Genomic DNA, 20,061 nt, shown 5'->3' with positions numbered 1-20,061 from the left:
AGAATGAAACCATGGACAATTTCTGAGAGAAAAGAACAAGCTCAGAGAGGATCCATTTCCCTCTGCTCGTCCCTCAGTACCTGGGCACATTTAAAGTACTGCATCCATCAGGCAGAGAGAAAATAAGAACATCCTCAGAGCTGAAACCACGGAGCATCTGCTCCAATTCCTGTCAGCAGAAACACGCTGTGCTTCCCAGAAAGGCGAGTTGCTTCTCCAGAATAGCCCTCACCAGGATCACAGGCAGCCTAAATTGGTAGGATGGAATATTTTGGGATCCAGGAAGGACTCACAGTCGGTGTGTCTGTCTCGTGTCACCAGTGCAAGGGCTGGTGGGGAGGGAGTGGGAGTGAGGATATTGGAACACCTCCCTGTGCCCATAAGGATTCACACAGAGGGGTGGCAGACTTCGTGCAATTTAAAAAAAAAACCATTTGCTTGAGCAGGAATTCACATCCCAACTTTCTGGATAGCTGAAATTAGATTTGGAGGGAGGGAGGCTTGGGCTTGTGCTGCCAGCACCTTTTCTCCTCACAGACCCACCCAGGGAGCCTGACCTGCTGTGGCAGCAGCCAGAAGTGGCCAAAAGTATCTAAAGAAGTGAAGTTTGGCTTTTAAGAAGTCTCCAGGCTAGGCATTTTTTTCCAAAAAAGCTGTCTGAGAAGGCAGTTGGTGCCCTGGCTGTGCTCCCTGTGCCCAGGGTCCATGCACAGGCAGCTTTGCTCCCTTCTGCTCCTGCCTGGCTTTCAAAGACCTCCAGTTACTGCCACGTTCCCATGTCACAGGTCTGTCCTGGCTCAGGGAGATTTTTCTGGGGTTGTTTTTAGACCTTTCACAGAATTGTTTCCCCCTTGTGAACTTTTTCTTTCTCCAGACTCTGCATTTTGCTTGTTGACCTTTCAGTCAACTGGCTCCAGTCGGAGTCCTTGGCTCAGCCAAGCCTGTGAAGGTGCTTTGAGATAAGGAGGTGACTCTGCACCTCCATGATGACATTATTTACCCTTTTAGAGCCTTTGGAGCCATCCACCCCTTTCCTCTCCTGTGGCAAGCACATTTCTCTCCCTCTCAGGATCTTTCATAGAGGTGCACAGAGAGAAATGAAAGAGAAAACAATTTCTATTTCTGCTCCTTATTTTCCCATCTGGAATGTGTTTGGAGAATTGTTTACCTGGGGTGATGCTTGGTTGGATTCTGGTGAGGATTGTTTGAGCCTGATGGCCAATCCAATCCAATCCAATCCAACCCACTGGGGCTGGGCTCTCAGAGAGGGTCACGAGTTGTGTTAGAGTTTGGTGATGCATTTTTGCATTCTCCTTGTGGCCGTGTGTTTGCTTTGATCTCCAACGAAACTGTGACATACAAGGAGTGGTTTTGCCCTTTGTTGGCTCTCTCAGGGTTAAAAAAAGGTGAATTGATGATCCAATATAAAATCTTGCAGAAAGAAAATCTTATTTTTAAGCACTGTTATTGTTTTTCTCCCCAAGTGCTCAGCTGGATTTTGCAGTAATTATTTTATTTTTATTTTTATTTTTATTTTTATTTTTATTTTTATTTTTATTTTATTTTTATTTTTATTTTTATTTTTATTTTTATTTTTATTTTTATTTTTATTTTTATTTTTATTTTTATTTTTATTTTTATTTTTAATTTTTATTTTTATTTTTAATTTATTTTTATTTTTAGTTTTAATTTTAAATTATTTTTATTTTTAAATTATTTTTATTTTTAAATTATTTTTATTTTTAATTTTATTTTTGTTGGAGTATTTGTGTGTGTGGCTGGATCTGTTCTCTCAGTGAGAGAGAGGAGGGGTAGGGATCCTTCCTCTTCTTGATAATCTTTATGATTTTCATATGCTTAAATCTACATGAATAGTCAAGAGTCTCCAGACCTCAGAACGGAGAACCATCTTGTGTTTAAGAAAGTTAAAAAGGACACAAATAAAAAATTAGCCAGGAGCAAATTACTGAAGAGATAAATAACCATCTTAGAAGAAAAGTTTTCCTCACAGGCTGAGTGGATTTCTATGGGTACAGTGCTGCTGGCTGAGAATAATTAAAAATATCTTTACAAAGCAACAGCCACTCTGGTAATAAAGTATGTTCCGCTACTCCTAACCCAGATTTTACTGTCAAATACACTCCAAGGCTTTGCTTGGTTTCATTTTTCCTCTCTAATTCATTGTTGCTTCCTTCAGACAGGTTAATCAATACTCTGAAGGCTATTTTTAGATTCAGTGACAGGCTGGCTACATCCTCAAGGCAGAAGGAAAAGTTTCCAGGTCCCTCTCAGCCCTTGGTGGGTTTTCAGAATACTTTTGTGGCAGAGGGAAAATGAGACTTTCCAGCAGCACAATATTTTTAAGAATAGTTTTCTCCTAACAGGCCCAGGCTTTCAAATGTCTCACTAAGAGATAAACATGACTGAAGCTGCCATTAAAGTGCAGGGAATGGTTTTAAACCTTTTCCTGCTGATTTTCCATGGTCCCTGGGCTGTAGATGCTGTTCTGCTGCTGCAGTTCTCTCTGGGCTGAGCATCTCTGAGGTTTCTGACACCAACCTCATCCCAGCCCTGCATCCCATCCCAGTCCCCAAAGCCTCTGGGGTCCAGCTGAGCTTGGGGTCCCTGTGCCCAGCAGCTCCTGGATGCCCAGCCAGGCCTGTCCTGCAGCCCAGTTGCCCACTGGCTGCTCCTCCTGGTCCCTTTGGGTGTCTCCCATGGATCCAGCTCTGTCCTGTGGCTCTCCAAACCCTCCTCTCTGTGTTTTACCCCTCCGTGCTATCAGATCACAGGACACAGGTCCAAAGTGTGGCGTCCTAAAGGCAGTTCCTGTGGTCTGCCTCCTCAGCCTCTGCAGTTCCTTTTGTCTTTAACCTCTCCCTGTTTGCTTAGCTGGGGTTTGAACAGATCACTGCATCCTTCTGCTAATTACAGTTTAATAATTAGTGCCTATCAAAACATTGCCTTTCAACTGCCATTCATTTTGCTCTTTGCTTGCCAGGTAACCTCACCTTCCCCTCGCTGCAGACACTGTTCAAGGGTGACAGCATTTCTTAATTTCACATCCAGTGCCTTCTCTCTCCTGTACTTTACCCCCTCAGTGTTCTCAGTTTTACCAGAAGAGACAAACCCCTCTCAAACTCTGAATAAAGCGAGCCCACAGATCTCCTGCACAGCTCCAGAGCTGATCCTCCAGCAGAACAAAAGCAAAAAGGATGGAAATCAAGTTTGTCAGTGCCATGTGAGGCTGAGGAGACCCATTCAGGTTTAAAGTGTTTTTGTAGGAATTACACAGAGCCAAACACACAAGGGGTTAAAGGGAGCCGGCTCTCCTTTCTCAGGATTTTAGATGCACTGAGATGGAAGAAAGTGGCTGAGGAATTCTAAAGTCAGAGGAGAATGACTTCCTGACCTTTTAGCCCAGTGATCCAACTGGCAGGCAAAAGGAGTGTTTGGAAGCTGTGCTGGTGCCCTGGTGCCTTTGAAGGTTGGGTCTCTGTCCATTCCCATCTTTAGGACGCCAATATCCAGGGCTGGAGTCGCTGCCTCTGCAGCAAAATGCAGCTGGGTGCCTGTGAGGTGCTCTGGAGTGACTGGCTGTGCACCACCAGCAGCTGGAGAGAAAATGCATTTTGCTTGCAGTGGAAATCATGGATCAGAAGGAAGCTGAAAGTTGATTTGAACAGTTTTCAAGGATTTCGGTGCTACATCTCATTAGTGTTAATTGCGAGCTTACGCCAGCGATTAATCAAACATTAGAAATGCTGCAGACTACAATCTCCATCATGTGGGCTTTGAGGCCTTTCATCACTTCTTGCTGGGGGATGTTTGATCAGTTCCTCTTCCTTTTACTTTGTTTTAATCAGCACAATCAGCCTGTCACTGACAGCAATGCTGCAGAAGCCCTTTTATGCTTCCAGTGGTGGATCAATAAATGTTCTCTCCCTGCTGGCTGCCCATTCACACGTTTGTCCTCCAGATCTGGAGGTGTCAGGACCTCACCCCAGGGCTGCTCAAGTTGCAGCAGCCCAGAGCTGTGTCAGTGATAAACACACTGCAATAGTTACTGCACTGTCACTTTCTGTACACTTCTGAGGTTGAAAAAAGGATCAGAAAGGTGTTCCAGCAGTCATTAAAAACAGAAACCCAACCAAGCAAAAAAAAAGGAAAAAAAAAAACAACAAAAACTTGTTTAAAGGTGTTGTAGCACAAATATGGGTGTTAGAAATAAAGCCAGGGACTGAGTGGGGCCAGGTTGGCCACGCTGGGCTCTGCCCTCACTCCTCTGACCCTGTGGGGAATTGGGGCTTGATCCTTCAGATCTGTCAGCAGCACTTGAAGTGACAGAGCTCAGCCAGTGAGGTGCCACCCACAGCAGGCAGGGAGAGGTTGGAGACCAGCCCTGGAAGGACCAGACTGAAGTGGGTCTGTGAGGAGCACTGGGATAGGTGTGGGAGCGGCTGGTGACTGAGCCAGGCTTTGACATATCCCCCTACCCCGCAAAAATTACTGGTGGACCCAGCCCTGGAGCCTTATTCCCACTTTTCCCTCTGTAGTCAAATAAGATTTCCCACTGAAATGGGCCCAGTTTGTGTTAAAAATGCAATGCATCCTCAAAAGATTCATACCTCTGAAATACACACACTTATCTGCCCCCTCTACTATTTTCAACCATTATGAACACATGAAACTTAAAAAACAAAAACCCCAAATGAAGATATGGGGTTTCAGATCTTGGTTGGAGGCAGGACATGAACATCCCTGCACTTATCACCAAGGGACTGCCCAGCTCCTGCTGTCCTGAGCTGGGTGGAGAGAGGGAAGACCTGACAAAATCCAGATCTAAATGATCACACCAGTAAATTCTGAGTGTCGGAGTGAGGATCTCCCTGCTCCCTGGAGATACTGGGCTGCATTAACAGGGCAGGACAGATAAGAGCAGCTCGGGGCAGCAGGATGTGGGCTGCACCCCACAGCAGCTGATCCCAGATCCTTCTCCTTCCCCCAGCTCCAGAGGGGCTCCTGCTTGTCCCAGACACAGGGGACAGAGGGAAGAGAGTCCCCAGCAAACCCAGGCTGTTCCTCAGGAGGGAACAAGTCTTGGGGGCAACACACGTGTACTTTCATAATCCCAATTTCTTCTGCAGTGCTTGTTCTCACATTAGCATCAACAAACAGGCTCTGACCTTGCCTGTTGATGCTTTAAATGCCCTGTTACACAGCGAGCATGGGAATGAGTTAGTCACATGGAAAGTACTTAGTCTCACATGGGCTGTTCATGTGCAGAGAGGAAAAAAACCCAGTCTCACAAATACAATAATCTCTGCAGGAATCTCTCTGTCCCCCCCTTTCTGGAGTGATGAAATGCAGGCAGGATTTTTGCTTTAAGGCAGAACCATATCACGGTCTCAAGTCATTTTCAAAACACAGAGAAATCAATACTTTATTCTTCTTAACAGGCACGGCATTAACTTTGTCACAAAGGCCACAAACTGCCTTAACAGACAGTTAAGAACCCACATTTCAGCACACAATGCTTCTGCACCTCAGCAGGGCAGGGCAAAAGTCTGAAAACCAAAATCCCCAAAGCCTCTGAAGGTAGAGGGGGCAGAAAACAGCCCAGTATATTTCCCCTCCTGGCTGGCTGTTCCCAGGCCAGAGGTGAGCTGCCAAAACACGTGGAATTTGTGGAAATGCAAGGAAAGAGGTGGCTTTTCTGGCTGGTTTTTCCCCAGAAACACACACTCAGCACACAACCAAACCAAATGCACTGCAGTGTTTGTTCCCAGACCCTTTCCTCACTCATCTTCACCAAACTGTCCTGAATTTTAGCCATAATTTAATAATAAATCTGCTTTAACCACACAAACCTGCAGGAAGCAGCAGGTTTGGGGTAGGTGGCACAGAAACTGTTGTTGTGTAGATAATCTTGTGAAACTCAGTTGTTTCTAAAGGATTTAATTCCTGCATGGTGGCTCTGCCAGGTACAGAATTCACTGGTGACACCCAAAAAATTCTTTCCATGTCTCAGGGACATGGCAGCAGGTGCACGGACAACAAAACCTTTCCTCAGCTGGAAAACCTTCCTGAACAACTGCAGGGGGCTTTATTTGGGTGGCAAGAGGATATTCTCTTTTGTTCCAGCTCCCAGAATAGCCCCTGGCTGCGGGGCTTGGCAGCTGAGGCTCTGTGTGGCTCTGGCCCTGCGGGATCAGGATGGGGATTGGGATCAGGATTGTGATGTGCTGGGTGGGCAGAGCCACCCACACATCCCTGGGCTCACCTGGAGCCTGCTCTGCTGCTTCCCTCTGTGTGTGAGAGCAAAGCCATGAAGCTGAATTAGCCCTGGTCTGGGGTGGAGGGTCCATCCCAGCCCATCTCCGTGCTCTGTGTCCAGGAACTTCTGAGTTTTAAGAGTTCCCTGTTGTTTATTCCTCCAGCTGTGAGGCTGCAGCCCTTCTGCTGGTGACAGATCACTTGGCTGATCCTCCCTGGCTGTGCTGGAGCTCCAGCAGCTCTGGGATCTGGGGATGCTCCCTCTCTCACAGCCAGGAGCCGATCATCCCTGTGGGATTTCATGGAAACCTTTGGCTCTTTCTCCAGGCCCTATTGCTCCTGTTTGTGACACACCTGGGTGCCTCTTCCCCAGTCCTGCACCATCCCCTTCTGCTGCCTGAGATGCCCCCATTGCTCCCTGGGGCAGGATGGAAGCAGCAAATCCACAGCCTCCATCTCCCTTTGACTGAAGCAAATCCACAGCCTCCATCTCCCTTTGACTGGAGCTGTTCCCCATGGGTGTCCTTGCAATGCATTTGTGTTTTAAATCCCTCAGAGAGTCATTTCCTTGGAAAACAGGAGTTAGAAAGTGCCTTTACCTGCAATGCTTGGTGCTGCTTGTTCTTTCTGGAGCAGAAAACCAGGTTGTGCAGTGCCTGCCACGATTCAGTGCTGCAGTGCATCAGAGAACTGGCAATTGCTCCTGCTTTCCCATCCTGCCTAATGCCAGCTGGCCTGTTATGCTGGGTTTTTTACTTTTTTCTCCTCTTTTCTGGTAGTAGAGTGTGATTCTATGTGGGTTCAGGGCTTGCTCCTGCTCTGGGGTGCAGATCCTCATGGCAGGATTGATGGGATGTGTGCAGGGCTGGGCTCACGTGGGAGGCAGGAGAGCTGTGACACCACTGCCAGAGGAGCCTGCAGAGAACAGAGGTTGTACTTTTTTTTTTTGGAGCTGCTGGGCTAAAATGTCAGCCTTGCCCCCACAAGTGTTTATTCAGAGATTGTCTCTTGCCATGCCAGCCCTTGGACTGATGATATCAAGCAGCAGAACTGAGGCCTGATCACTTTTGACAGTCCTCTAAAAGTGGTTCTGGCTGTAATTTCCCTCAGCAAAGGGTTATCCCCTCCACAGGCTCCTCCAGAGAGGCAGATGGGTTTGAGAAATTAAAGGGGAAAAATGAAAAGGGAAATCTAATCCATTTTTAGTAATGATCCTCAAAAGTGATGTGCAACTCCCCTTCCTCAATGGGAATTTATATAACATAATAGAGCAAAGCTGAAAATCCACCTGGGAATCCATGAGGGAAGCATGACAATACTTCCTCGTGGCATTCATTTATTCCCAGTATATTTGCCACTCAAGCAGAGAGAATCCAAGGGGTCCTGTCTGCCATTAAAAAATAAATACAATCTGTCATTTTAGTACAAGTGCTGTAAAATCAGACTATGTATTTTGTGTACTGAACTTGGAGGGTTACCACAAAATAAGTTCCTGAACGAGCTCATATAAATGCAGAGCCTTTCCCAGGCACTCAGAGAAGGGAATGCCAATGTAACATAAACAATATCCTATCAAATGGGAAGAAGCACAAGACTTTTCTTACCCTGGGAATGCCAATATACACTGAAAAATGTTGAGTTTTCACAGGAGATGGAACTGTTTTCTGATTACACTTTGCAGCTGAGCCCTGTTGCTGACCCTCTGCCAGCTGTAGGGAATCCATGGACAGCACCATGGTACTCCTGGTTCTTTATTGCTGAGGGCAGAGCGTGTTGGGTGTGATTGCTGAGCAGGAGGGGCAGCTGTCCCTGCTGCCAGGCTGCAGAGGTGGCACAGCCCCGTTCACGTGTGCAGTGCTGCAGTGCCTCGGTTGCTTTCAGCCAGGCTTGACATTTAGCGTCGCCTTGGTGATTTTCTGGGTTCTGCAAAGTTAGCCTGAGCTTATAAAACATTGTCTTGGAAGGCAAAATGAATTTTGTGACTAAAACCATGTGCCGAATCAACCTTTAGTCCTCCTCATTGCTCTCTCCCGGGCCAAAGATGCTTTCCAGATCCAACTGATAGGCAGAGGAGTTTGCTGAATAGCAGTGAGGATATTTTAGCCTCTGAATTGTTTGCAAATCGGGTGCTTTGATGATTTGTGGTGCCTGATGGGCTGCCAGGATCTCGATGCTGCTCAGGGGAAAAGCAGCTCCAAAAAAAGCTTTAAACTGGAGAATGTCACTGGACATCAGCAGGTGACTGGGGCAGAGGGCAGCTCTGGCTCAGAGTATTGGGTTCTGGAAGTTGCTGGAGTTTTGTTTTGTGCTACACTGGCTCTCAGCAAGCCCAGAAGCTGGACTTTGGCAAGGAATGAAGCATTGGCCAAAGTCCAGCCCCGTGCTGCAGAGGGTGAGGTGGAGGGTATGGGCAGGGTATGGAGAATTAAGTGCTCCACGTGGTACCTTCAACTTCCCCAAAAAACTGGCAATGAAGTGTTTGAACGTAAATGACAGAAGCTGTTTTGGAGGAGCAAAACCTTCTCTAAAAGCTTTTTTTTTTTTTTAAGTTTCACCCAGACCTAAAGAAGCTTTGTCTGGCCACTGCCCATCACAGGGACCATCAGGAGGGAAAAGAGATTTTTTGGGACCTTATCCTTTTGTCCTCAGCTGTTAATCTGCCTTGCCTGATTCCAAAGACCCCTCCTTGTGTGGATCCTGCCCTAGGGCTGCTCTGAGCAGCACCACAGCCCCAGAGGGCCCTGGGCAGACCCCATGAGCTGCAGGGTCAGGTCAAGTTGTGCTCACTGTGGTCACCCCTCAGCCCTGCAGAGCAAAGTCTGGTGACTTGTCACATGGAAATAAAAATATAAAATATCTCTTTGTCTTTTAAATAATATTAATTAAGGAGCTTTTGCTAATGCAGTTGCCCTCCCCATAAACCAGTTCTCTGTGCTTGCACCCACCAGGCAGAGCTCCCCAAGCTGGAAACTGCTGTGATTTCCCAGGGAATTTTTTGTGCATGTCCTAATCACGTGCATTAGTGGAAGAAAAAACCTGCTCTTAGCCTCTTCCAGGGGCTGCTGGTGTCCACAGCAAACACCCCAGAATAAACAACAGGGGCCCAGTAACAGTGGTGTGATCTCTGGCTGCTCAGGGGGATCTCTCCTCCACAGGACCCTTCATGTGCTGCCTCCTGGCTGTGTTTGCACGCAGGGATTGTCCCTCCAGCCCCCTCATCCCTCCTCAGAGAATCTTGTTCACTCATCAGCCTTTTCACTCGGAACCATTCAACCTTGCTGCTTTGATTTTGTAACAGGACAAACTCCATGTCCTAGCAGGATAAACAAGATTGCATGGCTAATGATTTGTGAGCTCAGCCTGAATGCAATTTACTGCAGAAATTCCAGCCTATGAGACTTTGTGACCTGCTAATAAAGCACTTTTGGCAGAGGCTGTACAAATACAAAGGATTCCATAGCCTCTGATTCCGGGTTCATATCACCCTCCCAACTTACTGAAATGCTGGTTTAATGCAGAGTTTAAAAACCAAGTGACAACTGTTGGAATCAGGCAGGCTTTCACCCCAGTTTGATTTCACTTAGGTTATGTAAGGGATGCTCATTTTTAAAGATTTTTTTTTTAAAATTTTTCAAATTGTCTGCTTGTAGCAGGGTCCAAAAATGCCTCACAAGTGCGGTGAGATCCTGACCTTATCAGGCTCCAGGCAATAATAACCATCATTACATGGTAATGCCAGGCTAATCGATGTCAGGAACTGTGGCTGGGCTTTATCTCTGGTTCCCTGGGCAGGGGACAAGGGGCACTGGTGCAGTGTGTCACATGAAGCTGCATCAGGCATTTCCTCAGGAGTGTGGCTCTGTAACCGTGGCTCTGTCCCTCAGGATCTGACCTTGGGCACGTCAGTGCTTGGAGAGAGGAGACATTCATCCCTCTTTGTGAAGAGAAGAGCCTTGAGAGTCTCACAGGCATTATTTGAAGAGGTGGTCCCTGTCCTGACCTCCTCGTCTGGTGCCGTTCCCACAGGCGCCAGGAGTGAAAGGCAGAGCTAGAGCCAAGCACTGAAAATCATCAGCCTGTCTTCTCTTCTTTACACTCTGAAAACCTGAGCCTGCCCTGCGATCCCAGCTTTGTTGCTTTGCTGGGATTCAGGGGCCAGCTCCATTTTATTGATTGCACAGAGCCTCTCCCCTCATTCACGGCCGCCGCTCTCTCCCAGATTTTCCGATGGCACGATGAGGAAATGTCTGGTTATCCATTTCTTTGTCAGAGTCAGAAACCTCTTCCAAACACAGCATTAGCTGACACAGGCAGACTGGGAGCTAGACAAACACTGGGCTGTGTGTTGGCTTCGAGTAAATACCTGCATTTGATTCCAAAGGGCTCCATTGATGAGAGACAATCGTCACAATGGCACGCTGAGCCACCCAACGCTGCTCCACAAAAATCCTGCTGCACCCTTTCATGTTTGCTGCTGTTCTTATTATTGTTGAGATCTGGAAAACTACCCATCAATCACTCCTTAAGCTGCTCGTGGAAGTTTTGCTGAACGCAGGGTCTGGGTTTGCTGCTGAATTCGTTAATCCTTGCTCCTGAAAAAGAAATAAAAGCCATGAGAAGCACATTGCACTTCCATTAGGTTGCCTCAATAGCTGTTATTTCCAGCCTGGTTTGCAAATGCACTGATACTGTCATGTGAGATAAGGCACACGATTTGGGATTATTTATTATAACATTTCCTACAGATGTCTTTTTTTCCTGTACTTTGGGTAGAGTTCCATGCTATCCACATTGCTTGGTCTTCCAGCTTTTTGTTGCTACACCAGAGAGCAAAATCCTGAGAACGGAGTGCCATTTGGATCAGGCCAGGTGTTCACCAGCCCAGTTTCTTCTCCTCAGCAGTGCTTCAAAAGTGGATGTACCATGCAGAGAAAAGTACACGAGTGGGCTGAACAGGCAGCGAGATCTCCTTAGTGTCTTCTTTTAGCCTCAAGCAAATTGTGGCTGAAGTATAAATCCCCTGCAGTTGGTTTTGGTCTATAAATTTGAAAAAACAGAGTAAAGTGGAAAGACATCTATCCTTGGAGTAACGGTTTATTAAATCTTTTATTTATCCTGCAGCATGCATAGCTTATAACACACAGAACTCAGCAGGAAATAAGTCAGGGACCCTATCTGGCACACAAAATGCCCTTGGGATAAGGGGGCTAACTTAGGGGCTGGATCTGAGGCACTGGGTGATGATTTTTTAGGACTCAGTCTTGCAGTAGGTGGCAGGGGAGGTAATTATTGGGATTGACAGGAAATACCAGAGGAAGCTTCAGCTGCTAATTGCAGGTGATGAACTGGGACTGCAGTGCAGAACCCAGGGAGGGTTACCTATTTAGTATCTGTCTGTGTGTCTGTCTGTGTGTCTGTCCATCCATCCATCCATCCATCCATCCATCCATCCATCCATCCATCCATCCATCATCCATCCATCCATCCATCCATCCATCCATCCATCCATCCATCCATCCATCATCCATCCATCCATCATCCATCCATCCATCTCCTGTCTCACCCAGCCAGGGAAGGAGGGTTTGGCCACACAAGGATGCTCCTGCTCAGGAGTGGGTAAAGGAAAGCACTCACAGAGATGTGGGAGGTTGGCCTGAAGAAGCGGGAAGTGCTGAGGGAAGGAGGAGAACGGGGCAGGAGAGGAGCAGACATTTTCCCAGGTAGTTTTGTGCACAGGGCTCTTCCACCTCCAGCACTCCCAGTGAGCTGAGAGCTGGAGAAGGGTTGAACTGGAGATGGAGAAAACCCTGCAGCTGTTGGAGTTGAGGTCAAAGGGTGACATTTTCTACAAAGTTTTGAGATGTGATTTCTCACTCCAATCCCAAAGCAGAAGCTGCTGATTTCCTTGTCTGGATGTGGCCAAAATCTCATGACAACAGCCACTCCTGCAAGATTTGACATGTGATATTGTGGGACTTAGAGGAGTGACTGGTGAGATTCCGTTGTTTTTTGGAAGGATCTCTCAGATCAACTCTTATGATAAGAGCAGTTCTGAAGATGAACTTGCATTTGAGGCTGGATTTGGTTCCAGATCTTTCAGTCATTCTAAAATTAACTCTCCCTTTCAGCTCACACATACGTACAGGGAGGAAAGCGGGGGAACAAAAAGCCCTCATGAAATGTTTGTTAATCAGGGAACGAAGCACCTGTGATCTCCCATGTATTATTTCTATTTTCAAAGGCGAATGCAAAGTCCACTGGGTGGAATTTAAACCGCTGTCACTGAGCTAACTGCAGGAACACAGCGTTACTATGGAAAATTCCTGATTAAAGTCTGTAAAGAATTTCCTATGCAGAGGCTGTTTATTAATAGGTACCTCAGCCTCGCATCTGACATTGACAATTCTGCCCTTTAAACACATCATTTTGCAAGCAGCGTGATAAAATGCTGCACTACATTTTTTTTTCTTATTTTTTTTTTTTTTTTGTAGGAAGAGGGAGCCTGTCCCAGCTCTCCCCCTCAGGCCTCTGACTGCTACAGTTTGCTTTGCTAAGCACAGGAACAAAAACTGCAACCATGAAATTATTTTAACAAGACCATGAAAAAGAGGGAAAAAAAAAAAAGAAGAAAAAAGGACAGCGACAACAACAACAATTTGCCCAAGTGATGCTTGGAAAAAAAATAAATTCCTCTCTCTAAACTAATTAAACTGTACTATGTGTCCTTGTGCAGTTCCTGACGTTTTTCTGGTTCACTCAGTTTCAATAGATGCACAAGGACCGGAGCCAGAGCTCCTGAGTGACTAGTTCAGAACAAAAGCAGCTCTCCTGAGTATTCCTGAGCAGCCAGCAAATTGAGGGAAAGTTATTTTGGGTTAATCAATGTACTTCAGTTGCAATCACATTTAGCTTCTAACAGAGGAGCCTGCAAACAAGGAATTACTGTTCTGGGCTCAGCTATGGATGGCACTGGAAACACTGGAAAGTGGAAAGTGTTACTGGCTAGACTGTGCTCTTCTCAGTGCCTCCTAATTTTTTTTTTCCCTTCCTCCTTTTTTCATTTGTGTCCTGAATTTGGTTGGCAGTTTGATGTGTCCTCTCCATTTGCATGTTTATTTACTTATTTATTTATTTATCACTGGCACCAGATTATTGGCTTTTTCTTAAAAGTCCCTGCAGGGGAGAATTCCTGCCATGTTCTAGTCAGGCCTGCTGTGTGGAGCTAGAGCAGTTGTGCTCAGCTTCCCAGCAGTGAATCCCTGATTTCTGCAGGTGGATGGCACCAGGAATCCCCGAGGGCTGGGGAGGCAGTGGGAAGGTGCCTCCAGCATCTCCAGGGACAGGCAGGGTGGAGCGGGCTCCCAGCTGAGCCTAACAGCCCCTGCTGAGCTGTGCAATTCTGAAATGGCTTCAAACTGACAGAGAGCAGGTCTGGATTGGATTTGGGAAAGAAATTCTCCCCTGTGTGGGTGGGGAGGCGCTGGCACAGCTGGGGCTGCCCCTGGATCCCTGGCAGTGCCCAAGGATGGGCTGGATGGGGCTTGGAGACACCAGGGACAGTGGGAGTTGTCCCTGCCATGGCAGGGGGTGGGATGGGATGATCTTAAAGATCCCTTCCAACCCAAACCATGAAAATTATTTATTTTGACAATCACTTCTCCTCTAGAGTATCCTGAATACTGGAAAATTCATTTCCCTTCCCCCCAGGGCCTTTTGCTGATCTGAGGTGTGAAGAGCTTACAGGGGGGACCTGGGTGAGGGTCCCTGATGTGACTCTGGGGTGCTCAGACTGGTGCTGCAGTGCCTGGCCCAGCCCCACCGAGGCTCTCTGGCCCTACCAGCAGAAGTTTTGTAGGTATTTACAGCCCTGAAAGCCATCATGTGTTAAATGAGCTCCTAAGTGATTGTTCCTGCTGCAGCGTTTGGTTCATCCAGCCACTCCTTGTCACTCAGGGATGTGCTGTTCCACACAAAAATGCCAGCTGTCCGGGCACTCAGGCTGTGCTGGAAGAACCAGTTCAAGAGATCTGTATCTACCTGCTCCTGCTCTCCCTGCAATCCCCAAATCCAGCTCCTCCATCCTTCGGGAATCCATCCTTTCCTACCCCCAGTGAGGGTCCTGCCTGCTCACACCCAGCCCTGATGGTTCATTCACCTGCTCAGAACTTGGCTGGTTACAAGGTGGAGATGCCCAGGGCTGACTGAATTCATGCAGGATTTTGGGGTTTCCAAACCACAGGTCTGCATGTTACCTATGGAAAGATAAAAATCCAGGCAGCTTCCCAGAGAAGTTTGGATGTTTCACATCCTATCTGTCCTCCCAGGAAGATACATAACACTGGTTTGTATCACCTGTAAGTTTTCACTTCACAAGGTTGCTCTCCAGGTCGCAGAATCCTGTTGATGGGGAGCTTTTTAGAATGAAAAAACATGTTTTCATTCAAAAAGAGCCCCAGGGCAGCATCATTGTTCAGAACCTGGCTGTGCCTCCTCCCCAAACTGGGCTGCACAGCAGTGGTCCAGCTCTCTCTCAATGGTTTAAAGTGTGATTTCTGCTCCAGATACCAATGAATATTGGATCTAAACCTCTGCTTTGCAGCTTTATGTGCCAGGATGATTTAAGCTCAGCTGGCAGAGTCCCTCTGTCCCCACCCTGGGCAGGGCAGGGTGTCCCCCCTTGGGCACTGGTCCTACAGAACACCTCGACCCAAGCCCCAGGCAGGCTGAAGTGACATATTCTACAGCCCCAGGCAGGCTGAAGTGCCACTCTGTGCCTGGCAGCACTCAGCCCAGCTGGCAAAACCCCCACCCTGTGTGCTGAGGCTCTCAGCCTCTCACAGGTAAGAGAACACGAGCACATCCAGATCTACAAACGCTGCTTTTGTTGTCGCTCGTACTCCAAGGAAGGGTAGAAACTTCTGTGGGTGAGACCTTCTGTTTCAGAGACTTACAGTCCATCTGCTCTGGGATACATGTGAACATTTTCTAGTTCAGCTCCTTCTGTTAATTTTTGTTTAGAGGGGCTGTTTAAAAATGTCTTTATCTGGGTTTGCTTGTGCCATGCTTGTAGGATTCTTGGGTGGAAGCCACGTCTTGGAATCCCATAACTTTCTCAGGCATGTTTTTCACTGCTTACCGTGCTCTGCTGCCATTTTCTTGGCTTTGAAATAAGTATTTTTATATTTTTTTTTCCATCCTTTTCCTTTAGCATGAGAAAGCAGTTTTCCTCTAGCTTCCTTGATTAAATGGATGGTTGGACATCTTGTTTTCTAGAGCTGCATCTGAACCAGGAGTGCAAACCTGAGTGCTGAGCAGCAGGCTCAGACAAAACTCTGCTTTGTCCTTGGCACTCACATTTTCTGAGGCTGTTTTGTTGAGACCACATCAAAATGCAAAACAGAGATCTGGACCTGTAAGTGTGAAAACTTGCTTACTTAATTGCAGGTGGTTTTGAAGGGCTGTTTATAAACACTTGAAAACAGTGTTACAAGAGTCGCCGTGCCAAGGAACAGTTAAAACTTTGAAAAGTCTCAGTGATTGAGAGAAACTAAAGGTTTTGGCATGGAGACCAAGCTTTAGTACCTCTAGGCAATTGTGTAAGACCAAATCAGTTTGGCCTGGAGTTCACCCCCTGGTTTTGGGGTTTTATCCACTGAAATACTTGGTCTGCCAGGGCCGTGTCAGGGCTTAAACACTCCAAGCCCTTCACAGGGTGTTAACCACACCTTTAAGGCAGCAGGAAATGTGCACAACCAACCCCAAAGACTCTACACACAGAGCTGAAAGCAGGAAAACTTGAGTTTATTTTGCACTGGGAGAGGAGAGGATTTGACTTCTGAGTGCTCCCACGCTGCCCCCAAAGCCAGCACGGCCAGCTGGAGCAAAGAGGTGCCAGGCCAGGAGGGTTCAGCTCCAAGGGCTCCCCAGGGACCAAAGGACCTCTTTGAGCTGCAGCTTTTCCATCCAAACTCTGCTGCCTGAGCCACAGAGCTCTCCATGGAAAATGTCTTGCAGCTGCTGGGCATGGCCCCAAAGCAGGAACCCAAACAGAGGTGTCTGTCCTGCCTCTGACCCTGCAGCTTCTCACTTCTGGGTCAGAGCCCTCCTTCCCTCCCCTTCACCTTCCCTCCCTCAGCTGCCTGCACTCTCACTACAACCGGCATCCATTTGACTCCAGTGAGTAGCTCTAATTAAATTAAGCTGCTTCTATGACCAGCAGGTCAAATTTCTCAACTACAATTGACATTTCCATTCTTATTGTGTCTTCCTTATTGGATTAAGGCTTGATCAAGGAAGATCATTTACTGGGGCAGCATCCACGTCCTGGAGCCTGGTCCCTGCTCGCGTGGTGTGAGAGGCATCTCGGGCTGGGGGTCACACAGGGCTGTTTTCCACAGCCCTTTGCTGGCCAGTGGTCAACTACAATTTTTCTTGACTGAAAGCTGTTAGCATTCAGGTAGATTTATTTATAGGCTTGTTTGTGCTGGCTGTGGCATGGATGTTTATGATTTAAGCTCCTCTGCTCTCTCCAAGAATGTCCCATTCTGCTGGCAGTGTTCACAAAGGCCAAGGGGAGACCGTGTCTTGACAATAAATTTTCTGTCAGGAACCCTTGCAAGGTCAGACCTGAAATATCAGTTATGTAGATTGCATTATGTTTATTTTTGTGTGTGACACATATATATATTCAGAATGTTGAAACACCAACACTTAGCTCTGCAGCTCCCAGGTTCTCCTGCAAAAATGAAAATCTTCTGGTTAAAAAATGCCATGATGAACTTTAGCTTCTCTCTTTCTCTCCTTTTTTTTTTTTTTAAATTTTCTTTAATATGAATATTTGGGCTGAGTTTAAAAAAGAAAATTATTTAACTTCTGATTTATGAGGCTTAAGTGTCATGTTTTTAAGCTTTTCTTTGCAGTCATGATATCTAGGGAAAAAATGAAAGCTAAGACTTTTAGTTAATGAGAAGAGTCCAGCAGTTTAGACTTCATGAAAAATACCAAATTCCACAAGGCTTGCAGGAAAATTGCTGGGGGTGTGAACCCCAGCCACGCCTGGGGAGGGCTGTGAGGAAGCACTGGCTGGGCTTCCTTCTACTCCTATCAAGGGAAGAACTTTTAGGGGAACAAAGAGAAAGGGTTTGTACCTCCGGGCCAGCGGTGCACCCAAAACCTTGGTGTAAAGGAGGCTGAATTATTGATGTAGTCCATCCTAGCAGAGGTTCCCAGCTGCTTCCCAGGCTGGTAAATCCCCTGGCAAACCTTCAAGGCCAGGTTGGACAGGGTTTGGAGCAGGCAGGGACAGTGGCAGGCGTCCCTGCCCATGGCAGGGGGTGGCACTGGATGAGCTCTAAGGTCCCTCCCAACCCAAACCAGTCTGTGATCCCAATTCACAGCACCACCTCCCCTCCTCCACCTGCAGCAAGTGATTCTGTGCTCCCAGGGCAGGAATTTACAGCTCTCAGCCTGTAAATTCTGCTCAGCTGTTGGTTCCCATCCTCTCCATCCCCGGCTTGCTGAGGGACAGCAGCTCCAAACCCTCTTTCCTGGAGGGCACCAGAGGCAGCACTTCTGCTCATCCCAAAGCTCGCAGGCCGTTCCCAGGGCTGGGTGCCAGCTCTCCCAGGTGCCCCAGGAAGCTGCAGGGAGCAGCTGGAGCCCTGCACAGCCCGAGGCTGCCCGGGCTGAGGCAGGGATCAGGGATGCTGCTGTGACAAACGAGGTCTGTGCAGGCAGCTCCTCATTTCTATGGTAACGCTGCTCCTGCTCTGCTCCTCCCTGTGCGAGCACAGCCCCATCCACCATCCCCAGCCCTTCACCATCGGGCCAGCCTTTAGAAATGTCCCTTCTCCTCGATTCCTGTAGCAAGGAGGGAACGGGAACGCTCAGGGTATGGGATTTCTCTGAATTATTCATTACCAAAGGTTTTCTGGCAAGCAGAGCATGGCTTCTCCTTGGGACTTTGCAGGAGGAAAGAAGGTGATGGCTGTGCTACAATTGGACTGGTTTAGCCAGCTTTTGATTGTTTTGGATACACTCAGGGATGCTGCAATGACTCAGAGAAAATTGCTGCTTTGTCTGAGAGACACGTTTACTTCTCGGGGTAATGAGTTGATCTCCTCTCTGATTAGATTTCTCTGCAGTGCTCCTTACCAGTGGGTGTTGGCAGCCATGGGAGTGGTGGAAGGTTTAACTCAAAGGAGAGAGCAGAGAGGAACCTGCTCTGCAATGGGATATTAAAACAATAGTAATTTTTAAAAATTAAAAAAAAAAAAAGCGTTAATTGCAGCATAAGCTGATCACACATAACAACCACATCTTCCCACCTTGGCTCAGCTTCTTCAGCTTGAAGCAGCCTGATCTCTGTCAGCTCTGGAGATCAGCAGGAAGCAGAGGTGATTTACAGCCCCACCAACACCTCCCTGAGCTGGCAGACTCATGGCTCCCACCAGGGCAGCTCAAGTCCCACCACAGAAGGTGCAGAGAGGCTCAGACCTGCCAAGGTGGGGTGGGAGCTGCCTCTGAGCAGGGAAGCAGCTCAGGAATGGCTCAAACCAAAGCACATCCAGCCCTGTGGAGCTCATCCCAAGCTCCAGCTGCTGGGGAATGTCAGTGCTGAGTATTCATCTTCAATATTATGATTCATTCCAGAGCACGGGAGAACTTTGTTTCAGGCAAACATGACATAAGAGTACAGCTGGCTGAATAATAGCAGTGACATTTTCTACAGCAATTAATTAGAACTGAAATTCCAGTCGGATCTGCCCCTCTTCAAAGGCCTTCTCCAGGCATTCCCACACAAACACGTAGTGCTTGCACAGGTGGAAATTCTGAGCTCACGTAGGCAAGGGCTTGCAGAGGAACAAACTTTATTTGGGGAGTTTTTCACAGAGGGAAAACTCCCCAGCAGTTTTATTTCTCACGTTACAGAGCAGGAATGAATTCCAGCCGACATCTCAATATCAAATAATAATAATTAGAGGGTGAAAAGTAAATAGCTTGTGAAATGGTTTTGAATAATAGACAAAAGCACTGCTTATGCAGGGGTTGTTTCAAATGGAGGGAGAAAAGGGCTTCCCTTGCCCAGGTCTCTCACAGCCCATGTATGACAGGCCAGCAGGGTGGTTGTACTTTCAAGGCTTCCCTTTTCTTTGCCACATTCCTCCTCCAAATCCTCCTCAGCCCAGCAGTGCACTGGGAAGCTCAGCAGTGGTTTGGCAGCTGCCATGTCACCTGGATAGCAAGGCTGCTTTCCATGAGATCTTTGCAGGGAGTGGGACAAGATGCTTTTACCTCCAGCCCAGTTGTTCCTTCTTGAAAGGAAATAAAATTTGGAAGGATAAGATTTTCCAAAACACCATTTTGGCTTAATTTTGAAAAAGGCACAGAAATGTCCAGACCATTTCAATTGACATTTCAAATACTATTTTTTTTCTTTTCTTTTTTTTTTTTTCCCTTTGTTTTTTAATCCTTGTTTTGATTCAGGCTGACTCTTCATTTTAAAATGCTCTGGAGTTTGGTTATTATGAAGTCCAGTGGGAAACATTTTTTGCCCAGTGCCAAGCTGCCTCTTTTTAACTTCTAAAATATCAAACAAAATTACTCATTTGTGTTTATAGGATTGTCAGCCATCTGAAAACTCCCCTGCTCTCCTGCCTGACCTGTCTGCAGCCATTCCTCTCATCCATCCTTGCCACATTTTGTTTGGGAAGTGCTGATGCATCACAGCTCAACGGAGCCTCCTTCATTCCTAAGGCACATTGGTCTCTGTTTATTACAATAATA

The 20,061-nt window shown here is 47.1% G+C and overlaps 1 long non-coding RNA gene across 1 annotated transcript in view; it reads left to right on the top strand.

The window, feature by feature from the left end:
* Positions 1–13,170, top strand: part of LOC140685008 (uncharacterized) — a 107,811-nt gene extending 94,641 nt beyond the window's left edge. Inside the window, exon 3 of the long non-coding RNA XR_012058103.1 lies at positions 12,768–13,170. This is a non-coding gene — a long non-coding RNA (uncharacterized lncRNA). The remainder of the gene's footprint in view (positions 1–12,767) is intronic.
* The last annotated feature ends 6,891 nt before the right edge of the window (positions 13,171–20,061 follow it).

This window comes from Taeniopygia guttata, chromosome 13, assembly GCF_048771995.1.
Source record: "Taeniopygia guttata chromosome 13, bTaeGut7.mat, whole genome shotgun sequence".
NCBI classification, from domain to species: domain Eukaryota; kingdom Metazoa; phylum Chordata; class Aves; order Passeriformes; family Estrildidae; genus Taeniopygia; species Taeniopygia guttata.
The sequence above is the reverse complement of the archived record's forward strand: the minus strand, read 5'-3'. Positions and strand labels throughout refer to the sequence as shown.